The sequence below is a fragment of the Oryctolagus cuniculus genome, chromosome 3, assembly GCF_964237555.1.
Source record: "Oryctolagus cuniculus chromosome 3, mOryCun1.1, whole genome shotgun sequence".
NCBI classification, from domain to species: domain Eukaryota; kingdom Metazoa; phylum Chordata; class Mammalia; order Lagomorpha; family Leporidae; genus Oryctolagus; species Oryctolagus cuniculus.
Genome location: NC_091434.1, coordinates 28,933,950 through 28,958,408, shown reverse-complemented (window position 1 = coordinate 28,958,408; position 24,459 = coordinate 28,933,950).

The window sequence follows — 24,459 nt, the reverse complement described above, 5'->3', positions numbered from 1 at the left end:
CTCCACTGCACTCCCTGGCCACAGCAGAGAGCTGGCCTGGAAGAGGGGCAACCAGGGACTAGAACCCAGTGTGCCGGTGCCGCAAGACGGAGGATTAGCCTAGTGAGCTGCAGCGCCAGCTAGAAATACCCTTTCTAAAGCTGAATTAAGGCTCTGGTAAAGACTTTTTCTTAAACAACATGTCTGTAGTATGGAGAATCATAGATTTGCTTCCCAGTGATTATACATCCCCTCCCCTTGCAAGATGCATTAGGAACTATAAGATATTCACCATGAAAACTTTGTGAAGTCCCTGAAATTAAAAGCCATGAAATTATTGGGTTCCTTTGAAGTCTGTTGGTCCCCAGTAGTGTCTTAGTTTCAATATAGTATACCGTCAATCATCAACAATTCACCGAAATGGTCAATTAATTTTTCTATTATGGTTGCACCAGCTTCTCTTCCAAGTTACAGATCTCTTTGTCTCCAGATTTGGGGAAGGCCCTGATGGTCTAAGAAAAACAGATGATTGTCGTTTCATCCCTTTTCTTTATATAATGATAAGAGTGGCAATAACCAAGTTCTTTACATGTAAGAACTGAAACCAGATGTCTGGGTCTTAGAAGTAACCCTAGATCTGCCTGACTTGAAGTTTAGGTTTTTCCTTTATGCAAACCTTAACTTTTTAGAATAACATCACCACTAATAAGATGTCTTTCCAGTTAAACATGCCATCTTCTCAAATTTTAGGTTTTCTCTATGAGTTATTTCAGAGAGTTACAAAGAGTTTCATATAAGTCACCATAGTTAAGTTAAATAAAATGGAGAATTAGGTATAACTGGTTTGAAGTAGACAGATGGTAGCTCATCTTTACATCATTGTCATAGTTCTTTTTATTTGCAAACCTAACACATTCTATAATCGATTTTGCTTTAGTTCCAAGTTGTCCTGATCAACACCTCTGACATGAGCAAATAGTAAAGTAAATAATAGGGAAAGGTGAATGGTGTAAATAGGAAAAAAAAAGAGAGCAGATACGACAAGACTGGCCATTTAAATGGTCATTAAAGGAAGACACAATTTGGCCATATTACTCCCCTAAGAGCTCCTTGGTGTGGGTTTATGAACTCTTGGAGAGGGTCCAAGTTAGGCCTAATTATATTTAGATTAACTTGGCAATTTAAATGCTTAACCTTTTCTCAATTTTTTCATCCTTTATCTCTCTGATTTTTTTAAAATTTTGTAATGACTCCAAATGTCTCTTTATTCTTTGACCTTGCTACTATTCATGAAATTCTATACTTTATCACTTCTTTATCCTTTCTTAAAAATAAAGGAATTAAAATTTACCCATATTTATATACAGAAAAAAGACACTAATATTTAAAATTTTAACATAAAAGCATGTTGAAATGAATGCACACCAACATTTTTTCTGCTTGTTTGTTGCTTCTGCATTTTAGGTAATTTGATTTCCCTTTAAATACAAACCAGAAAATCTGACAATAATAACATCTGAGCTTCAGAAAATATTGAGGGAGAGATTTTGTTCTCTATGACTGTTTATGCCTGGAATATCAGTCTTATGCTTTCTCCTCCAGTGAGCATTTGTTTTACAATGCTTATTTCTTTGTACAAGGCAAGGCGGGAAGTGAGAGGATCTTTACTTTTTAGTGTTGCTTTTTTAAGGTGGCACAAACTCGCTATTTTTATGTATTATACTAGAGTATAGAGTTTTAAGCAGTTTTGGGATCAGAGATACTTCTGAGAAACTGATGAAAGTTGGTGAATTTTTTTAAATTAAAGTGCACATGCACAAACATTGTCCATATATAGTAACTTCAAGAAGTTTTCCAAACCTTTTAAAGACTTGAAGTAATGCTTGCTGATCTTCAGGTTAAAAGCACTGGGTGTATGCTTACATCTCAAAGGTGATCACTGCTTCTGCAAGAAGGGCTTTTTACCAGGTATATAAAAAAGAAACAGATTCTGCCTGATTCAATACTCCGTTTACTCTTATGTAATAATGTTCTTTATCTCTGGACTTTATAAAGAAGTCAATAGGATTTGTTGAGAATAACTGGACCCATTGTGTGTAATAATAATACTGAGTTTACAGTACATATTGGTCTATATAATAAACTACAACGGACAGCCAGTTAGTCTCCTGTTCCCCCTTTACCAAGGAAATAGTCATAACCCTTAACTGATGTGAATAAGAATGACCTAGCCATTAAGGGAAATCCTTTGTTCTCCTTCTGTGTGATCTTATCTGCCTGGGAAGGTCGCTTTTTTGCTTCAGTGACTTATTACTAGGTCGTAGGTTTTGTTTATGAATGTGCTTAAAACAGGCTTTGACAACTGGGAATTGATTTTTGCAGAAGGCTTTGCTTCCATCTAATACGCTCAACAATATTATGATGATGGCAGAGTAAGCGTTTGGCTCTATTTTTTTTTAAGCTTGAACTCAGTGGTGTCTGAGTCTGTGCTCTTTATGTAATCATTTAGGTATAGAACAAGGTATTCAGACAACGCATCACTGGCAGCAGCAGTGGAGAAGTGAGCTTCCACTGGCCTGTGCAAAAGGGGTTAATAAGCTGTTTCATTACGACAAGCAAATATCAAGAACATGTTATAGACATGCATGTGCCAGGATTGAGCTTGCTAAATATTCATGACTTGATTGTCTGAATATATGTATTAAATATATATATATATGTAGTTTGTGTGAATATAATCAAGGTACAAATTAATTCTGTCCAATTTATGCAAATTAGGCTACAATCTGGAGAAATGGTTTGATGAAGACATCCACAATTTATAAAGGGGGTGATAATATGCATGTGATTGACATGAATTAATTAAAATATAATGTCCTGGGCTATTGTTTGCCAGGCAGTTATTTAATGGTGTAAGAGAAATGTCATCATGCTGCTTTACTGTAAGATGGGTTTTCATCACCAAAGAAAGAATGTTAAAGCTCTCTTTGTGTCATCACTTGCATTGTGTAATTCCTTTATATCAAGAGGTGATATAGTGATTACACAGTGGTAAGAACATAGGATTCAGAATTGCAAACCAGCATGAAAAACTAGGAGTAGAGTCACATCTACCACAAATTTGCTATGAACTCATTATTACTCTAAGGATTAAACCCTGTAAGGAAGGATAATAACACATACCTTGTTGGATTGCTGGGAATTTTAGAGGGTGCATGTGTGTTGGTTTGCAGAACACCTTGTGCAGACTCTGTTTAATAAAGATATATTATGATTAATGCTGTTGCATTGCCTCCTAAATTGGTGTTCCTTGTACCCTGGGTGTAAGAAACAGTTAGCCCTCAGGATCTAAACTTTCTATACAAAGTTCAGAACACAAACTTCATTTTCCTGTTTGTTTCTATAAACAGAATAAAACAGTTATTTTTGTTCTCTTTGAAGTCTTATTTGCCAGATCTCTCTCATATCCATGTCTAGAACTATCTCCACTATATTAGTAAGTGCCTTGTTAATTTTAGCAGTCTCCTGTTCAGCAAGGCTTGCATTTTTTTTCTTGAGCCTTAATTCCTTTTGCCATTTTCTCTGATATGGATCTAGTATCAAAGACCCATGTCAGGGTAGTTTGCTGATGAATAAGATCACCATATGGTTTAGTGATGTTTCTGTTCTACTTCAGGGCATAAATTAGAGCTTAAGTGTATTCCTTTTCATTTTAAATACACTTATCTATATTACCCAGTGTTTTCAAACTTTTTGTCATAATTTTTCAAATGTGTTACAATTATCTGGTTAAATTTTCTAAAGAATTTTGAATCAAAGATGGGACCCAGAGTAAGTCTCCTTTTGAAGCACAAATATTCACATTCTCTGTGGAGTGTGCTTATGCAACCTTAGTTAAATGACCCAAAAAGATGGAACATTTCTGATTCCCATAGCATCTATTTTTGAGACCAGAAAATTTTCTTAATTGTGCTAGTTGAGCAAGAGTTTCTTTATTTTGTAGTCATCTTCCTTTTGCTCTACTATTTATCTTAGATAATGAGCACTGTTCATCCCAAATGTTAATTGTGGCTTTGACTGCCTGTGCTTCCGGGGTCTTTTCCAAGAAGTCTTTGCCGATACCTATATCTTGCAGGGTTTCTCCAATGTTCTCTAATAATTTGATGGTGTCGAGTTGCAGATTTAGGTCTTTAATCCACGTTGAGAGGATTTTTGTGTAAGGTGTAAGGTAGGGATCTTGCTTCATGCTTCTACACGTGGAAATCCAATTTTCCCAGCACCATTTATTGAATAGACTGTCCTTACTCCAGGGATTGGTTTTGGATCCTTGATCAAATATAAGTTGGCTGTAGATGTTTGGGTTGATTTTTGGTGTTTCTATTCTGTTCCATTGGTCTATCCATCTGTTTCTGTACCAGTAGCATGCTGTTTTGATTACAACTGCCCTGTAGTATGTCCTGAAATCTGGTATTGTGATGCCTCTGGCTTTGTTTTTGTTGTACAAGATTGCTTTAGCTATTCGAAGTCTCTTGTGCCTCCATATGAATTTCAGCATCATTTTTTCTAGATCTGAGAAGAATTTCTTTGGTATTTTGATTGGTATCGTATTGAATCTATAAATTGCTTTTGGGAGAATGGAATTTTGATGATATTGATTCTTAGTCAGTCAAAGCCAAAATTAACATTTGGGATTGCATCAAATTGAGAAGTTTGAGAAGTTTTGGAAGTTTCTGTACTGCAGAAGAAACAGGAAAGTTAAGAGGTTTAGAATGGGAAAAAATATTTGCAAACTATGCAACAGATAAAGGATTAATAACCAGAATCTACAAAGAGATCAAAAAACTCCAAAGCAACAAAACAAACAACCCACTCAAGAGATGGGACAAGGACCTCAACAGACATTTTTCAAAAGAGGAAATCCACATGGCCAACAGGCACATGAAAAAATGTTCAAGATCACTAGCCATCAGGAAAATGCAAATCAAAACCACAATGAGGTTTCACTTCACCCCGGTTAGAATGGCTCATATACAGAAATCTACCAACAACAGATGCTGGCAAGGATGTGGGGAAAAAGGGACACTAACCCACTGTTGGTGGGAATGCAAACTGTTTAAGCTACTATGGAAGTCAGTCTGGAGATTCCTCAGAAATCTGAATATAACCCTACCATACAACCCAGCCATCCCACTCCTTGGATTTACCCAAAGGAAATGAAATTGGCAAACAAAAAAGCTGCCTGCACCTTAATGTTTATTGCAGCTCAATTCACAATAGCTAAGACCTGGAACCAACCCAAATGCCCATCAACAGTAGACTGGATAAATAAATTATGACATGTACTCTACAGAATACTATACAGCAGTCAAAAACAATGAAATCTGGTCATTTGCAACAAAATGGAGGAATCTGGAAAACATCATGCTGAGTGAAATAAGCCAGTCCCAGAGGGACAAACATCATATGTTCTCCCTGAATGGCGACAATTAACAGAGCACCAAAAAGGAAACCTGTTGAAATGAAATGGACACTATGAGAAAGAGTGACTTGATCGGCCCTTGTCCTGACTGTTGATGAACAACTTAATACTTTATCCCTTTTAGTATTTTTTTCTGTTCTGCTTAATACTATTGGTTGAACTCTTTAATTAGCGCACAATTATTCTTAGGTGTTTAAATTTTAACTGACAAGTGATCTCTGTTAAATATAAGAGTGGGAATAAGGGAGGAAGGAGATGTACAATTTGGGACATGCTCAAGCTGACTTGCCCCAAATGGTGGCATTAGAAATGTGCCAGGGGATTCCAATACAATCCCATCAAGGTGGCATGTACCAATGCCATCTCACTAGTTAAAGTGATCAATTTCTGTTCACAATTTATCATACTGATAGGTCTAAGAGTCAATGGGATCACATAAACAAGACTAGTGTCTAATACTAGCTGATAGAATAAAAAAAAGCGGGATACACAGCAGACTCATAGAATGGCAGATTCCTAAACAGCACTCTGGCCTCAGAATCAGCCCTTAAGCCATTCGGATCTGGCTGAAGAGCTCATGAGAGTATTTTAGGCATGGAAAGCCAAGACATTCTGGAAAAAAAAAAGAGGACCTAAATGAAAGATCTCTACGAGTGAGATTCCAGTAGAAAGAAGGGGCCATCAAAGGAGGTACCTTACTCTGAAGGGAGGAGAGAACTTCCACTTTGACTATGACCTTGTCTAAATAAGATCAGAGTCAGTGAACTCAAAAGGCTTCCATAGCCTTGACAACTCATGGTAAGAGCCTAGGGAGATTACTGATGCCATAAACAAGAGTGTCAAATTGTTAAGTCAACAACAGGAGTCACTGTGTACTTACTCCTCATGTAGGATATCTGTCCTTAATGTGTTGTCCAATGTGAAGTAATGCTATAACTAGTACTCAAACATTATTTTATACCTTATGTTTCTGTGTGCATGCAAACTGTTGAAATATTTACTTAATATATACTAAATTGATCTTCTGTATATAAAGACAATTGAAAACAAATCTTGATGTGAATGGAAGTGGAGAGGGAGCAGGAGTTGGGAGGGTTTTGGGTGGGTGGGAAGTTATGTGGAAGCCACTGTAATCCATAAGCTGTACTTTGAAAATTTATATTTGCTAAATGAAAGTTAAAAAAAAGACTGTTCATCCCACTAGATAGCATTAATCTTAAAATATAACATTTATGTTGCTAGAACTATTCTAAAGAGCCTCAAAAAAGTGATTGACTTTGAACATGCATTTCCATCAAAATCTCCCTCTGCTATCACTGTCACTGAACCTGGGAGAATGCCTTTTATATGTCTAGGCTCATAACAATATAATTTCTAAATGATAGTAATGTTAAAAATAACATTTTTCAGCAATGTCATTCCAGCAACTAATCTATGGCGTTATAGCAATCTTCAGTTTGATGCTTTATGTGCTGTGAAGGGAAAAGTATAGGGTTTAATATATCATGGTGTCTCGTTTATTCATTTCTTTTAACTTTTGCTTTTGTGCTTATAAATTACCTAGAACAGATTTGCGAGTGATGTCTTAGTCATCAAATTTGCTATCATGATCTAGGATCCTGAAAAAGGTTTTATGCAATGCTTTACGTGCTTAAGAATTCTGATTGTAGATGTCTTTCTATAAACCTTAAAGTCTGGCACATTTCTAACAGTGGTGTATTAATCTACTTTTTGTAACTTTAACTAAAATACCTGAGTGGAGCTCCTTTGAGAAAGAGTAGGTTTGTATCAGCTTATAGTTGGACGTTATTGGATCATGTGGCCCATAGTCAGGCATCTGGAGATTGATCATGACAGGTACAGAGGTAGGACCACATAGTGAGCCAGGACTGAAAGGGAAATTTTATTGAGCTTGAACTAGAGTAATGAACACTATTGTGGGAATCTGAACACTTGTCATTGGCCCTATCTCTTCTGTTGAGTGATAAAACTTGTGGGAGGGAGCGAGGAGGGGTGAGAGAGAGAGAGAGAGAGAGAGAGATGCCATCTTCTGGTTCTCTCCAAATGGATGAATGCAATAGCTAGGCTTGGGCCAGCCTATGGCCAGGAGCAGGAAGTCCATCCATGTCATAAGCTACCATCTGCTGCCTTCCAGACACATTAACGGAAAGCTGGAACAGTATCAGAGCAGCTAAAATTTCCAACCAGCACTCTGACATGGGCTGTTGGCATCACAAGGCTGTTGGCTTAACCTGCTGCACCAAAATGCGTCCCCAGCTCTCTATTCTTAATCCATCAACCACTAACACTAAGACATCAGAGTTTAAATAGTTGCATGACTTTTGGGAAGACAAGTCTTTCTCAACTCATAACAATGGTATTTCAGAGATAAGGCTGATTCACATCTTTTGGGCTACCCAGTCATGCTTTCAAAGCTCTGTTTTGTATGGCTACTCATTTTGGCTGGCATAATTTTTAACTACTAGGACTTAGAAGCTATATGATAACAATTTTTGAATAACTGTCATATTCTTGAGAGATCCTCGGAGAAACCCAACTCTTAGGACATAGGTATGTGTGTTCATATCCTAAGCATAGATCTATATAGTCATAATTCGGTATTTGTGAGTGTTTGGTTCCATGATCCCTATAAACTCCAAAATATTAAACCTTAAATAAATAATAAATAAATAACAGTGAGCCAAGGTGCCGGCCCCTGGAAAAATCTTATATAATGTTGGTGGAGATATAAATTAGCACAGCCACTATGGAAAACAGTATGGAGAGTTTTTTAAAAACTAGAAATATAACTACCATAGGACACAGCAATCCCGATAACATATGTTTGAGTATGTATCAAAAAGATGTGAAATCATTGTTTAAATAGATCCATGCTGGGCCAGCGCCGTGGCTCACTAGGCTAATCCCCCGCCTTGTAGCGCCAGCACACCGCGTTCTAGTCCCGGTTGGGGCGCCCGATTCTGTCCCAGTTGCCCCTCTTCCAGGCCAGCTCTCTGCTGTGGCCAGGGAGTGCAGTGGAGGATGGCCCAAGTGCTTGGGCCCTGCACCCCATGGGAGACCAGGATAAGCACCTGGCTCCTGCCATCGGATCAGCACAGTGCACTGGCCACGGTGCACTGGCCGCGGCGGCCATTGGAGGGTGAACCAACAGCAAAAGGAAGACGTTTCTCTCTCTCTCTCTCACTCACTGTCCACTCTGCCTGTCAAAAAATAAATAAATAAATAATAAATAAATAAATCCATGCTGAAACTTGTTTATAACAGTGCTGTTTGTTGGGCATTACCCGAAATCTCCATTACAATATGGCGCCTGGTGGATGTTCCAGGGCGTGTCTGCGGCTGCTGTGGTTAAGCTATGTAAGATCAGACCACCAGTCCACTTTAGTTCCAGACACGTGGACAGTGCGTGATCCCTATACTTTGCTTAAGATGCCCCTGTGCGTGGTCAACCCATGCCTGCATGACCTTTTCGCTGATTGGTTCCCCTACTGTTCATGTCTTTTGTAAGCTTTATAAGCCTGCACACTTCTTCAATAAAGCGGTTCCTGCTTTGACAGAATTCACCGGTGCTTGCTGTGTTCTTGACCCTTCGACCTTACCTTTCCTGTTTGCCTTGTTGGGGAGTGCTTGCACTGCCCCTGCTGTCAGGGGCTAGCATTGGGCTTGAGACCCCGACACTGTTCACAACAGCCAAAATATGGAATAGACACAGGTGTCCATTATCAAATGAATGGATAAAGAAAATACACAATTTAATACTATTTAACTATTAAAGAAGGAATGATATACTGTCACTTTCAGCAAAATGGATGGAACTGGAGGGCATTACATAAGTAAACAAATACCACACATTCTCCCTGCTTCATATGTGGTATGTCATTAAAAAAAATCTCAATATTAAAATAGAATATTGATTACCAGAGGCTGGGAAGGGTGGCTGGGAGGCAGGGAATTTGGATTAAATAATAGGGAAAGCTGAGTGTGGCTTATGGATTGTGACAAATATATTAATATAATTTGTTAATAATAAGTGAAGCTGTGCATGGGGAATATGGGAACTTTGTACAACTTCTACAATTTTGTTTTGTAAAAAAAATATTCTGAAATAAAAAGGAAAAATGAGAAATTATGCAAGACCTAAAGAAATAGTTTTATTTATTCAAATAAAATCTCTCTTTACATGTCCAATATGGGTAAGTATGGGAACTCTGTTGATCATAGTTGTTAGAGAAGTCGTACTCAGTTACACAAATGCACCATGATCATTGTGCCAGGACAAAGGACTCTGAGACTTTTAAATCACACCACCTTCATTCACACTGTATTGATGAACACAAATTACATGCCATTGTGTCTAATGCAAAGTAGGTGAGGGAGTGTAATTTGACTCTGAACCTGAAAAGGAAGGGAACTGGAGTACATGTAGAAGGTCCTCTTACCTGCAGTTGGCACTGTTTAGGTGCAATTTTATATCTAGAATGATTTCAGCCTTAATTCATGACTAAGAGTACAACATATCCATTCAGTTAATTCACATAATAGGAATGAGAAGATGGGCTCTTGCCAAGCGAGTTTAGAACTCAAGATTGATATGAAGGATCAGGCTCTATTTATGTCCGTTCTATTTCCCCAAGATCTTTGGCTTTGACACCTTGTGGATTCAGGAGACTCGTACAGCTACAGATATCACGTCCTCACATATCTGCCCCCAAATCAGGAAAGGGAAAACAGATTTTCTTCTTTCCCTCTCTCCCTCTCATCAAAGAAAAATATTCCTTTTGAAGAAACAAGTCTGTTTTCTTAGCAGACTTTCTCTTATTTTTCATTAGTCAGAGTCCCGTCACCTGGCAACCCTTAGCTACAAGGGAAACTGGGAAGTATTGCCAAGGAGACAAAGGATAAGTACAACTGGTTTAGAAGATTATCATGGCTTTAAAATCTTATTCCTCTGGACACCTTGCCCCTTGAGCAAAATTGCATCACTGATATTAAAAAAGGAGGGGAAATGGCTATAGAGGAGACAAGAATGCCTTTCACAGAAAAACAGCCTTTAAATGCACAAGGATGTGATCATAATTGTGGTAATTTGTAAGCAGGGCAAATTATCATGCAGTCAAAGAAAGCTAAAAAGCAGGCTATGGGAGGTGAGATTATTTTAGCTTTGGGTTCAGGCCAGTCATTAAGGCAGTAACAGGAGCAAATCCTTGAAAAAAGTGGAAGAGTAACAATAGTAGAAACGGAATTAACGAAATAAAACACTAGAGACAAAGACACAAGAAAACAAAACTGTTTGGAAATAAGATGATTTTAATAATGTAGAACTATGAGTGTAACAGATATCTTGTACTCTTAAAGGAGTGTTACAATATCGGGCATTGGGATTGGTGGTTAGGAATAATCGTTCTGTACTCAACACCCCACTTCCATTTGTGATCAGATCAACCAAACAAAACAATCAATAAACACCAGAATTAACCCACACTATAAACCAAAGGATCTAACAGACATTTACAGAACATTCCATCTTACAGTTACAGAATGCATGTCCCTTTCATCAGCACATGGAGCATTCCCTAAGATAAACCATTACAAGGGCACGAAGCTTGTAACAACAAATTAGTAAATATTAAATCATGCTACGTATCTATTTTGACTACAGTTGAATAAAGCTGAAATTTAACAGCAAAGGAAACTCTAGAAATTATGAACATAGATGGAGACTGAGAAACATGCTTCTAAACGAACAAAGGGTCATTGAAGAAGTCAAGAGAAATTTAAAACTTCATTGAAATTAATGAAAAATACAAACAACGATTCAAAATGTATGGATCATAGCAAAAGCAGTACTAAGAGAAAAGCCTATAGCAATAAGTTCCCACATAAAAAATGGGAATATGCAAATAAATAACTTAATAGTGTATCTCAAGGATCAACAACAATAAGACAGACCCCCGAACCAAATTTATTAGAAGGAAAGAAATAATAAAAATTAGAAAAGAAATCAATGAAATGGAAATTAGAAGACAGTACAAAATAATCATGAAAAGGAGAGTTGGTTCATTGAAAAGATAAACAAGATTGATGAACCATTAACTATAGTAAGAAAAAATGAGAGAAAACTCATATCAACAAAATCAGATGTCCCTCAGTTCCATGCATTTTGTTGTACATGACAGTGTAGTAGGCAGGCATGCAGGTTAAAAATGATCAGATTTGTGAACTGGAAGACCACGCCTTCACCAAGCCCTTGTGTGACCTCATGCCCCTACCTGATGCCTTTGCCATGCCTCTGTGTGGCCTCATTCCCCTACCTGGCCACACCTGGGTGCCCACCAGCCAATCAGCTTAATTAACCACTCCCCTTTGGAAGTGGGTTAAAAGCTGGGCCACGGTGTGGCCCGGCCGGCTCTTATTCCCTGGCCTCTTGCCAGGACAGGGCTTGCTGTAGCCCTGCGCCTCCAGGGCGCATGGCCTTCGGGCCATGTGCTCTAGGCTTCCTGGCCTAGATGCTCATCCATGTGGCTGGTTCCTGGTGCTCGGTATGAACGCCTATTCACCTTTCTCTCTTAATAAAGCTCGCACTCTCCTATGCATTTTTCTCACTAAATAAAAGCTTAAAATGTACCATGCTGCCTCATTTCTCTGTGCCAATATTTAGAATTCTTCTCTAACTATTAGGCAAGAACCCTCTCGGGATTATTAATATTGGGGATTTAGTAATAAGCCCATGGTGAAATCGTAAGGCACCCCAAATTCTGGTAGCACATGTGGCACCCTGGATAGCATTTCTAGGAAACTTTAAGGGGCCACATTTCAAGGTAAAATTTAGGGGGTCTTTTCAAATTTCAGATGGCAACCACAAAGGGATTCGAACTCTCAATCTTCTGATTTCATTCTTTTTTATATGACATTTTCTTTATGCAGTGCTTAATGGACCCCTTGTTTGAATTCATATGTTGGCTATTGTGAATAGTGCTGCGATGGATATAGTGGAGTAGGAATCTCTTTGATGCAATGAATTATTGTTTTTTGGATGTACAGCCAGTAGTGTGATTTCTAGATCATATGACAATTCTATTTGCAGTTTTTAAGGAATCTCCATATTGTTTTCCCTAGTTGTTGTACAAATTAATATTCCCACTTGAAGTGTATAAGAGTTCCTCTTTCTTCACAGCCTTCCAGTATTTGTTATTTTCATTATATAACTTTTAAAATACAACAATTTCAACAGAGGTGAGGTGGTATCTCATTGTGCCTTTGCTTTGCATTTATTTAATGTATGCACTATTGAGCATTTTTCCATATATTTAAGTGAGATAAACCAGACAAAGAAAGATATATTCCACATACTCTTACTTGTATGATAAAGCTACAAAATTCAGTCTAAGCACAGAATAGTGATTATTAAAGGAGAAAGGGATGCGTGGGGGTGTGGCTTGAGGGAGTTTAGAGAATGGGTACCACATGAGAGTAAGACTGAAAGAATAATCTTCTGGTGTTATATGGCATAGTTGGGTGACTGTAGTTCACAATAGCCTAATATGGATTTTATGAACAAGTGGAAGAGGGAAGGTCCAATGCTCCAATCATAAAATACACAGTGTGTGTACATGTATTGAAATGTCACATTGTATTCCATAAATATTTAAAATTATTATTAATTAAAAATAAAGCAAAATAAAGAGATTAAAATGGAGAAATTACAACTGATATTGCAGAAAGACTTTCTCAATTCTTTTTTTTTTTTTTTTTTTTTTTTTTTTTTGGACAGGCAGAGTTAGACAGTGAGAGAGAGAGAGACACAGAGAAAGGTCTTCTTTTTTTTTTTTCCTTTGGTTCACCCCTCAAGTGGTCGCTATGGCCAGCGCGCTGTACCAATCAGAAGCCAGGAGCCAGGTGCTTCTTCCTAGTCTCCCATGCGGGTGCAGGGCCCAAGCACTTGGGCCATCCTCCACTGCCCTCCCTGGTCACAGCAGAGAGCTGGACTGGAAGAAGAGCAACTGGGACAGAATCCGGCACCCCAACCAGGACTAGAACCCAGGGTGCTGGCGCCACAGGCGGAGGATTAGCCTAGTGTGCCACGGTGCCGGCCCACTTTCTCAATTTTATCTCAGTCAGTTCTAATCACTAGCTGTGAAATATTGAGCAAGTTCTCTGTATCTCCTAGTCTTCATTTCCTTATCTGTAAGAAACGGGACTAATAAATGATACATAATTGTGTTAGGGCATGCTAAACTTCTGAAGTGCGTAGATGCAAAAGTGTAATGACTGAAATATAACAGAAGTTTGTTTCCTGTTCGAATAACAAGGTTGTAGACAGGCTCTGCTCCATGAAATCATTCAAGAACCCAGATTGACAGCACCTTTGTCATCTTCAATACGTACCTTCCAGAGTCTTACTGTGAATTAGAATTATCATCCGGTTCTAGAGAGCACTGCATGGTAAAACACATACTAAGTACTGAGCATATCACTTGACACAGAACAAGCAATAAATAAATGTTGTCTTTTATTGATTTTCACTGTAATTTTGGCTTAGGAACCAAGGGTCTTACTGGGAAATGAAAATGAACGTGTCTTATTATCACAGAAGAATATTGTATATATTGATTCTGAGCAGAAAAATGAGTCAATTAGAACTGATGTAAACATTGTTTTGGGGGCCAGCACTGTGGCATAGAGGGTAAAACCACCATCTGCTGGTATCCCATATGAGTGCTGGTTCAAGTCCCAATCCAGCTTCCTGCTAATGTTCCTGGGAAGGCAGGGGAAGATGGCCCAAGTACTTTGGCCCCTGCCCCTATAAGGGGGAGGTGGAAGAAACTTTTGGCTCCTGGCATTGACTCAGCCCAGCTCCAGCAGTTGCTGTCATTTGGGGAGTGAACCAGCAGATGGAAGAGTCTCTGACTCTCTCTGTCACTCTGCTTCTCTCTCTCTCTTTCTATGTCTCCATAACTCTGCCTTTCAAATAAATAAATAAATCTCAAGAGATTGTTCTGGAAAATGTATAATGGGTGATTCTATGTGGGATGTGATGATTGTACATACACAAACAAGTCAGGAGACAATTGTAATGGTGTTAAGCAGAAATAATGTGTTCTGAAGAGAGATGGGTAAGTTGAAGAGTGATGAGATTCAATAAAATCTACTATTTGAAAATTTTTAGAATCTCATATTTTTTACATTCCTCAGTGTCCCAAAGACGATATGTGTTTGGCATTCTCATTTATCACCAGCAAAATCAAAGTATTTGATTTATAATTTCAAAATAATTTTGTGAATGTATTTGAAGAAAGAAATGTTGAATGATGTTACTGTAGTATATTGCCTAGTAATTTGATATGTGAATATTTATTTTGAAATCAAGCTAAATAATTTATAATTGATTTTTTGTTTAATGAAAAATTACTATCATTTTATTTCTCACAAATGCTTGTTGTGTCCCAAAATAATGAATAAATTTAGACCCATTTTTGATTTATTTATCTTCCTTCTTTTTCTTGTCTCAGGATTGTATTCCACATTTCTGATTATATTATCAAAAATAACAAAAGAAATCTTTTTAACTATCAATAATCTAGAATTATGCCTACTAATATATTTAATGCTGCACACTACCAAACTGTTGTAAGAATTTCTCACTGATAGCATTATGGATTTGTATTTGCCTTCCATTTCTAGAAAAGTTGAAGATTAAAAAAGGAGTGAGATAGGAGACAAGCAGAATTCTTAAAACAAATGCCCTATGTAGATCATTGAGTGGTGAAGTTTGTGATGATTAGGAATTCCTTATGCTATTCACCTATTTTGGTCCTTAAATGCTAGCCTCCATGGAAGCACTGAAGATAACTTGAGGCATGAAGCTATCTATATTGTTGTAAACTCAAAATGTACCATCTTTTGTCACTGTTGGTCCATATTCTTAAAGCCTATGCTAGTTTTTAGCTACTGAGACTGTGTGTAGGTGTGTCTTAAGTCTCATGGTAATACTCTGTGAATCATACCTTGTCTTGGGCTATCTCTGTGGGAAGAGGGTTCTCCAAAGCACTTAGAAGGTGCCAAATTAAATTGCCCAAACTGGGGGCCGGTGCTGTGGCACAGCGGGTTAAAGCCCTGGCCTGAAGTACCAGCATCCCATATGGGTGCCGGTTCTAGTCCCGAATGCTCCTTTTCCAATCCAGCTCTCTGCTATGGCCTGGGATAGCAGTAGAAGATGGCCCAAGTCCTTGGGCCCCTGCACCCACATGGGAGATCCGGAAGAAGCTCCTGGCTCCTGGCTTTGGATGGGCACAGCTCTGGCCATTGTGGCCATTTGGGGAGTGAATCATCAGATGGAAGACCTCTCTCTGTATATCTACCTCTCTCTAACTCTGTATTTCAAATAAATAAATAAATCTTTAAAAAATTGCCCAAACTGAACTGAAGCTATGTGGGTTGTAGTGGCTAACACATACACTTCTTTAAATTAGATGGACTCCTGTACTGTTTACAGCCATGCTTCTCAAGCTTAAATATTTGTTAGGGTGAAAGAAATTCCACATAGTGAAAAAACTGGTCCATGATTTGCACCACTAGTAGCAACACAACTCCCTTGTGCTGGTCCTAGAGCAACCCAGCTGACTTGTTTTGATGGTGGAAGCTGAGCCAAGGCATCGAAACACTGTATCTTAACCAGAACATTCTTGACCTTGGCATTGTGCCTGTGTGTATGTATGTAGTGTTACTTTACAAGCCTGAGTCTTATCTCACTGGAGATCATTAGAAATCCAGGCCTTAGTCACTTGTCTAATAAACCAGAAGATAAATACAGATGGGTGTTAAAGTTTATGTTAAATAATAAAATGTTTATTTGAACACATTTCTAACTTACCATATAATATAAAGAAATTATATATCTGGAAGACACCTGCTGAGGCCTGCGAGTCAGCTAAAATACCATCCTGGGAGGACTGGTTATTTATGGCTGATATTCAGGCATATTGGTGAGGGCCCATGTCTGATAGTGAGAAGTCTGTGTCATAGCTGATGTTGAGTGGTTTGACTGTCCCCGCTATGTTTCCTATGAGTAGTGTATCTGTACAGCTTCCTTTACTTTGTACTGAATGAGTCCAGCAATTTTCACAGTTGATACTAGTGAAGTAGTATCAGGAATACAAGCAAACGAAGACATTCCTATGTATTCCATTCGGTTATATTCAAAGGGTGTCTTGAAATCACATAGCTCTGTAGTTTCCATTCACCAGGGCTCAGAAATCCAGCATCCCTAGATACACATTGAAAACATTTCCTCCAGAGTTTAAGCTGCCACTTTAGGGCACTGGGGCGGAGCAGAGAAAGCATGTGCAGTCTTGCCTTCCTTTTTTTTGGGGGGGGGGGTCATGGAAACGCCCTTTCCCCCTCCCTCTCCAATCTTCCCTCTTCTCTGGAGCACCACCTCCTCAATGTGTTGGGTTTTCCCCAAGATAGGAAGATAAGATGTTTCGCGACAGTCTGCTTTTGCCCTTCAACATGAACCTCTACTGAACACAAAAGCAGATGGGGCTAGCGGCTGAAGAGTTGAAGAGGAACAGAGCATAGTTTAATATCACAATAAAGTGCTTGGTCACATCTCTTTGGTACTCCTCTTTCACATACGAACTCTGTACTCCCACTCTGGAGACAGTAGCTGTTAGTTTTGGCTGGAAGTGTCCCTTTAATTTTCCATCCAGCTCTCAGCAGAGGGTCTTATTAATGTCCAAATTATCTAAAATTTAATTTCTAGTTTTTCACCACCCTCAAAATAGTTCTTCCTAATGTGTATTCTATCCATGCTGGCTTCCTGACTCAATCTCTGGCTGCCCACTAGATAACACTGCATAAATTTCTTTAATGTCATCTCTAAACTAGAATTATTTTCTTCCCTTATCAACTTGCACTTATGAATTTGGTATTTGGTTGATACTTCGTACTACTCCAAACTGCTTTTAATATGCCCAGTGAGTCCTGCATTTAGGGTGACACAACCAACAATACTAAATACATATCACAGTTTTTTTGGAGGGAGTTCCTACCAGCTTTTCTACCTTGATTGTAGACCTCTGTCACAAATATTCTGAACACATATAAAGCCCTTTCTAGGTCATTTACTCCTGACAGGGGCCTGAGAGATCTGTGGAAACTATCTTGGTACACTTCTCTTGCAAGACATGGGCACTGAGGTCTGATTGGAAAATCTACTCTTAAATGACACACTCCTGGGAACTCGAGTTCCAAGAACACTACTGTCTCTAACATGTCTTTCGCCTTCTGTGAGGGTGTTCTATGCACATTTACTGTTCATTTTGTGTCGACTTTTGCCCCTAAGAAACTTGTTCCTTAGCTTACTTCTGTGGGTTACTTTGACTCAGATCCACTGCTGCCCTGTAATAGTATCTTCTGCTCCCTATTTCCTACTACTTTAGCTTTTGTATAATGCCCTAACTGGTAGTTATGAAGGTCTGTGCAGTGTACAACTGGATGCCCTTACATTCTATTGAAGCACTACCAAGAGCTCAAGGTAACCATCACTTTGGGTCCAAGTTGTGTTTATCAACCCACACATATCCATAGGTCATTGTGCAGTAGTTCTTGCCCTACATTTAACCTTGTCATTGAGATCTTCAAATGCAGTAGGTCTTCTCTCTTAGGACTCAGAATCTGAATCTGTAGTCATGTATGGACCCAAATCCCTCTCTCTTTAACAAATGGATTTTCCTTTATTTTAACCTCTATTCTGTCTCTTTCCTGTATATCCTATTTCTTTAATTCTCCAATGTAATTTTAAAGCACCCAATTGTATACAATTATATTTTAGATGGACCAAGTGGTGACAATCCTACATGATTTAGTAGGTTGTAGGTCAAACTTTTTCTGCTACCAGGATTTTTTTTTTCATCATGTCTCCATGTTGGTTATGCTAAAATATTTCCTATGACTTCCCTCACTTGAAATTGCACCTGGAAATGCCCTATTTTATCAGGGCTGCCTTTACAAGTACCCTGAACAGAAAAGAGGAGTGAGATATTTCACAGTTCTAGGAAATATCTAGGGTGAAAAATTTCTCAAAATAATGTCACCTTGACAACATGCACACAGAATGGTGCAAAATACATTTTTAAAATAGACTTATGTTTGAAGGATAATATATAGAGAGGGCACTGTCAGAAGTATCAATTTAAAGCTTTTTGCTAAATAAATACATTCGGGTAACCACCCAATATATCAACAAATTAAGATCACAAGTGGCTCAGGAACCTCACTTTTAGACACTGCTCTGCAAAGTAACCAAAGTCAGATATGTGACCCTAGAGATAAGTTTGTCTTTTTTCAAATTTATATAAACGGAATCATGAAGCATGTACTTTTCAGTTTCTGATTTTTTTTTTTGTCCACTACCATGTAGATGAATGATAATCACATTCCAGAAAGGTAAAATCCCAAACTCTGCAATCCCAAGTGTTGAAATCACAAAAGATCAAAATTCCAGACGTTGAAATTCTGAAAGCTGAAATGTGAAAAACACAATTCCCATTTGAGAAAATTGGTATGGAAGATAAATAGAAAGCTGAATTCTGGGGACAGAATCAGTGCTTTTTCAGTTGAATGATAGGTAGTAGTCCATCAAGTACCACTTCAAACGTAGTGCCACTTCGCATTCAGAGTCCTTTTATGCATAGTGCCATGCTTGCCTTCCAAAATTGTCAATCTTCAGATTATAAAAATAATTGAACAAGCTCAGTGATCTTATGAACCAAAGACACTTGTTTCACTTGCCTTTATATAGAGAGGTTACTCATATTCAAAAATATTAAGTGGTAAGCTATTCTTAGATATCTGACTTTGGAAGAAGATGGTGTCATATTTACCTCTACATCTAACTTAAAAAAAAAAAACTAGTATGTGCTTTCCTTTGGCTAATGGATGGCACTTTCAAAACTGTCCCCCTGTTTTTTGCTGAATATCTAACAATTCATATACTTGTTGTATTTGAAAATGCTACAACTCCTTGTTTGTGTCTCCATGACTAGAAAATGCAAAGAAATTTATCAACATATATTTAAGAGCTTGGTAGACTTTGCAGAAGAGAAAGACTTCTGAAGATTCCTAGTTATGGATTTTATCTCCTTAACTATAAGGAAAGTATTTATTTGAATAATTTTAGTAAATTGTGTTTTTCTAGTGTATTCTTGACTTACTAATTTCCACATTATCATTTACTTTCTTTAACTTTTTTGAGCTTAATCTGTTCTTTTAAAGTCCATAGTGTACTTAAAAGTTATTAAATTTAAGACTTTATTTTTAACATAATTAATTAAGGCTATACATTTCTCACTGAACATTGCACAGTTTATCTATATTTTTTTGTATTTTTTTATTTGACAGGTAGAATTAGACAATGAGAGAGAGAGACAGAGAGAAAGGTCTTCCTTCCGTTGGTTCACCCCTGAAATGGCCGCTATGGCCCACACTGTGCCGATCCAAAGCCAGGAGCCAGAAGCCAGGTGCTTCCTCTTGGTCTCCTATGTGGGCACAGGGGCCCAAGCACTTGGGTCATCCTCCACTGCCTTTCCTGGTCACAGCAGAGAGCTGGACTGGAAGAGGAACAACCTGGACTTGAACCCAGTGCCCATATGGGATGTTGGCGCCACAGGCAGAGGATTAACTAAATGAGCCACAGCGCCAGCCCCTTAATTTCTCTATATTTTGAAAAATTGAAAATTAATTTTTCATTCAAAACACTTTATTATTTCCATTGTAATCGACTGTTTGATTTTTGGTTCATTGCTTTGTTTCCAAAGAACTGCATATTTTTCCCTTTGAGTTTTTTCTATTTACTTTTGGTTTAGTTTCACAACTGTTTTAAAGCATGTATTTGAAAGCCAACACATATTTTTTCTTTATTTAATGTTCCAAAATCTTTTGGAAAGAATATGTACTCTCCAGTTGTTTCAGTGACCATTTCTGTTCTGTGTAGTCAGCTGTGATATTCATCTCATGAATTCTTAACTTCTGTTACATATTTTTCAGTCCTCAGATTTCTATCTGGCATCTTTTACAGATACCTGTTCTTTGTTGAAATACTTCTTATCTATTTTATGAAAGTAGTAATCACAGTTATTCTAAAATCCAGGTCAAATCATTTTGAATCTTGAATCATCAGTGTTATTGTCTGTTTTTCTCTTGATTTCGGCCTTTTTTCCTTGCCCTTTCATTCTTAGTCATTTTTCTGAATGCCAGGCAGTGGGTATGGAAATTGTACAAATGATGTGAGGTTCTGAGGGATGCTCTCTTCCTTTCAGGGTTCTTACTCCATGTCTGGAGTATATTTCAGGGATGTTCTTTGTTGGTTGGCCCTGAACTTCAATTTTTGTGTCCTGTGTTCTGAGATTGTTGAAAGCTCTTCTGATCTTAATAGCTGCAGTTTTAGGTTTACTTCATTGTGCTTATTTTCTGTCCAATATCTTGGCCTCTTATCTGAGCTGTTTTGGAAGCTGTAACTTTCAAGTTTTGCCTCTGCATTCCTTTAAGACTGCTGCAAACGGCTCAGATTTCCAGGCTTTTTGCCACACATCTCTACTCAAATTTTAGTCCTTTGGTTTTATGCCATTTTCCAATCAGCAAATGCAGGGTGGTAAAAATCACCATCAGTTACTAGATTCTTCTCAATGTGCTTTTCTTTTCTTAGGGAGGATGGACCCTCAAATCCTAGTTGTCATGATAGCTTTCTGATGCCCTCAAACATTTTTTAAACACTTATGTTTCATAACTTCTTAACTTTTTGTGTTAGTAATATTAACAGAAAGAAAAAAAATACTCAAAAATTTAGATTTCTTCCTCTCATTTGTCTATTGCAAATTAAGGTAATAATAACTGCTCACCATGTCTCAGTGTGGTATATTTTGTGTATTATAAAACATCATGAATACTTAGAATCACAATTTTAATGAATTAATGTTTTTTAAAAAAGCTCTTATTTTCCTCATACTCTTACTAGGGCCCACTTTTCTGAATTTAGCATAGTATTTTAAAAAATATTTCCTACATTGATTTCTTAAGTGATACATTATAATTTTTGTCCTTAAGAGAAATGTATGTCAAATTTAGGGTCCTCGTGTCCGCATTGTAGTTCATTGAGTACATACAGTAAGTCATGGAGAATGAGAATTTTGTTATTTCTTTATTTCTTTTCATTGTTTTCTCTCCTTTTTGCATGAGAAAGGTATTTCCTCTGACTCTTCTTATTATGTGCTTTCTGGGTAAATAATGAGTTTTCCCCTGAAGTCCACTGCGTTCACACCACTGTATAGGACTTGAGAGCGTGCGCTCTGCACCCTCAGGGTAACGATTTCCTCGCTGTTTTCCAGGTCTGGCGTGTTTTAATGAAACTGCTTGCACAGAAGCGAGCACGTTTCCTTGCTTCATGCCTTTTGTGACACTGATGCTTCTCTGCTCTATTTCTTAGGTCATTGCATTTGATTAACAGTTTTTTCCTCTTTCCATTTCTTATTTGTGTGCTAGCTTTTCTGTATAAAATTGTGTTTTCACCTAATCACTTTTTGATAATCAGTAATCTGTGATTATAAACATTTCAAGTGTATATAACCTATTATCGATGTTATTATCAACAATAGTCATGGACTGGATCCCTCTGACTGTGTGACATATTGTGTGTTAACTGCACCAGGAAACACTCCAATCTCCACTCAGATTTAGGTCACATATCACTGCATTTTCTGTTTTTAACTCTCTGAGATACAGAATGTGTGATGCAGTGGGGCAGCAAAAAGAAAGTTGAACATTTGAGAATTGTGTCTAAGAGTCTCTGTTTATGTTCTTTCCGTGACATGTTACCTTCTTTGGGCGGATTCCTGACTGATTTTCTCATAATTACTTATACTTCTATTATGCTATCGTTCTTCAGATTGTAGGTAATTGCCATGGACCCAATTCTCATTTTAAAATGTGAGTGTCCTTTGGGTATTACCATGTTTAATGACATTAAGGAATTAGTATCATGTTCATGTTTATTTATTCAGTAAACACTTACCAGGATTTATTAAATTAATTAAGATGAGGCACAAAATGAGACATTTATTAACCTAATCATAAGACACTTTTATAAAGTGTATGGGAAATATATAATTGTAATTATGGTATAATTGTATTATATTATAATGGATTATTTGTTCCTTTCCTCTATTTTCAGTTTCCTCTCTTTTTCAATTTCTTGCACTAATCTCTCAAGTGAAGTCATCAGGATTTTTCAGATCCTTAAAATTTTGGGTACTTGTTGATACTATGCTCAACCTAGCAAGTTATTAAAAATCTACATTCTGTGCAAATACTAACGAAATCATTATAACTTCCTCTGTAGTATTCTCAAATTAAGTTACAGGCAACATGTAAATCTTCTGTACACACTTTACATGGTCCTAGATAGCTTTTGTTTTCAGATTATTTTTTTCATGAATCTTCATGGATCATTTTCAAAGTTCCTTTGTTATTAATCTGATCTTAGTAAGGACATATATTTGGCTATTTTTCCCTTTTGTTTTTGAAATTTCATTTTGTTTTTTAAGATTTATTTATTTATTTGAAACTCAGACTCAGAGACAGAAGGAGAGGCAGGGAGAGAGAGAGAGAGAGAGAGAGAGAGAGAGAGAGATTGATTATCCACACAGTAGTCCACATCCCAAATGGCCACAACAGTTGGGGCTGGGCCAGGCTGAAGATCTTGCTCTCTGTCTCTCCCTCTCTCTCTGTGATTCTGACCTTCAAAAAAAGTCCTTTTTTTTAAAAAAAAGATAAAATTTATAGATGCAAATATAGATAATAATTGTTGTATTAGGTAGTGAAAATTGATTTGAGTAATTGAGGAACAGGGGATATTTTAAAAAATTAAATACATTATAAAAATTTTCATGATGCCTACAGATATTTGATTAATAGTAAGATTCAAAAACATATAACTCAGAAAATGCTTCTTTGTTTTGTGTACTATACTCTAGGTATTTTTATTTATTTATTCATGATTTTAGAGGCAGAGAGACAGAGAGAGAGCAAGCTCTCAACCACTGGTTCACTCACCGATTTCCTACAACAGTCAAGAAAGCCTCAAGACTGAAGCTGGAATATGAAATGTAATCTAATCCAATGCTATCACTCTTTTGGCAGGAATCCAACTACATGAGCCAAAACCACTGTCTCATGAAGTCTGTATTACCAGAAAGTTGGAATCAGGAGCCACAACCAGGAACTGATCCCAGCTACTCTGATGTGAGATGTGCGTGTCTTGACTGCTAGTCTAAATGCCTACTCCTCTAGTTATGTTTTGTATTAATAGCAATGAGATAACCAAACACAGGTTAGTATCACATGATTTCACTCACACATGTGGTCTCAAAAAAGAATGCTATCATAAAAGTTAAAGGTATAAGAGTGGTTATTAGATGCTGGGAAAGAAGAGGTGAAGTGAAATCCTGCTATGGATTTCAAAAAATTTTGCAGTAATTTTATTTTTTAATAAGCTTTTTGAAATACTCTTATATTATGCAACACATTATATCTTCAGTTCTAAGAGCCCTTCAAAAATACTGTTGGGTTTTTTCTAAAAATGATCACTAATTACACCTGACCTTTTTCCCAAGCACTAACCAATGAAGAAGCAGATATGGTGTCTGCAAGGAATTAAAATGTCACCTTTTCAGTTGGAGAGCAGTAATGAATAATGCAGCTATAGATGATTCTTGTGGTATACTGCTTTCACCTCTAAATATAGACCACTTTCTCTCCTGTGGATAAATTGCACATAGAAGACACTTTTACAAATGCATAAGAGAATCTCAGTTTTTCTATAACTGTATGTTCAGAGATGTTCAGATTTTGAATGACTTTGAACTCCAGATTTGCTTCTGGAAGAAAACTTGACCAATGCACCTTGGTAAGGAACATTAATGCAAATA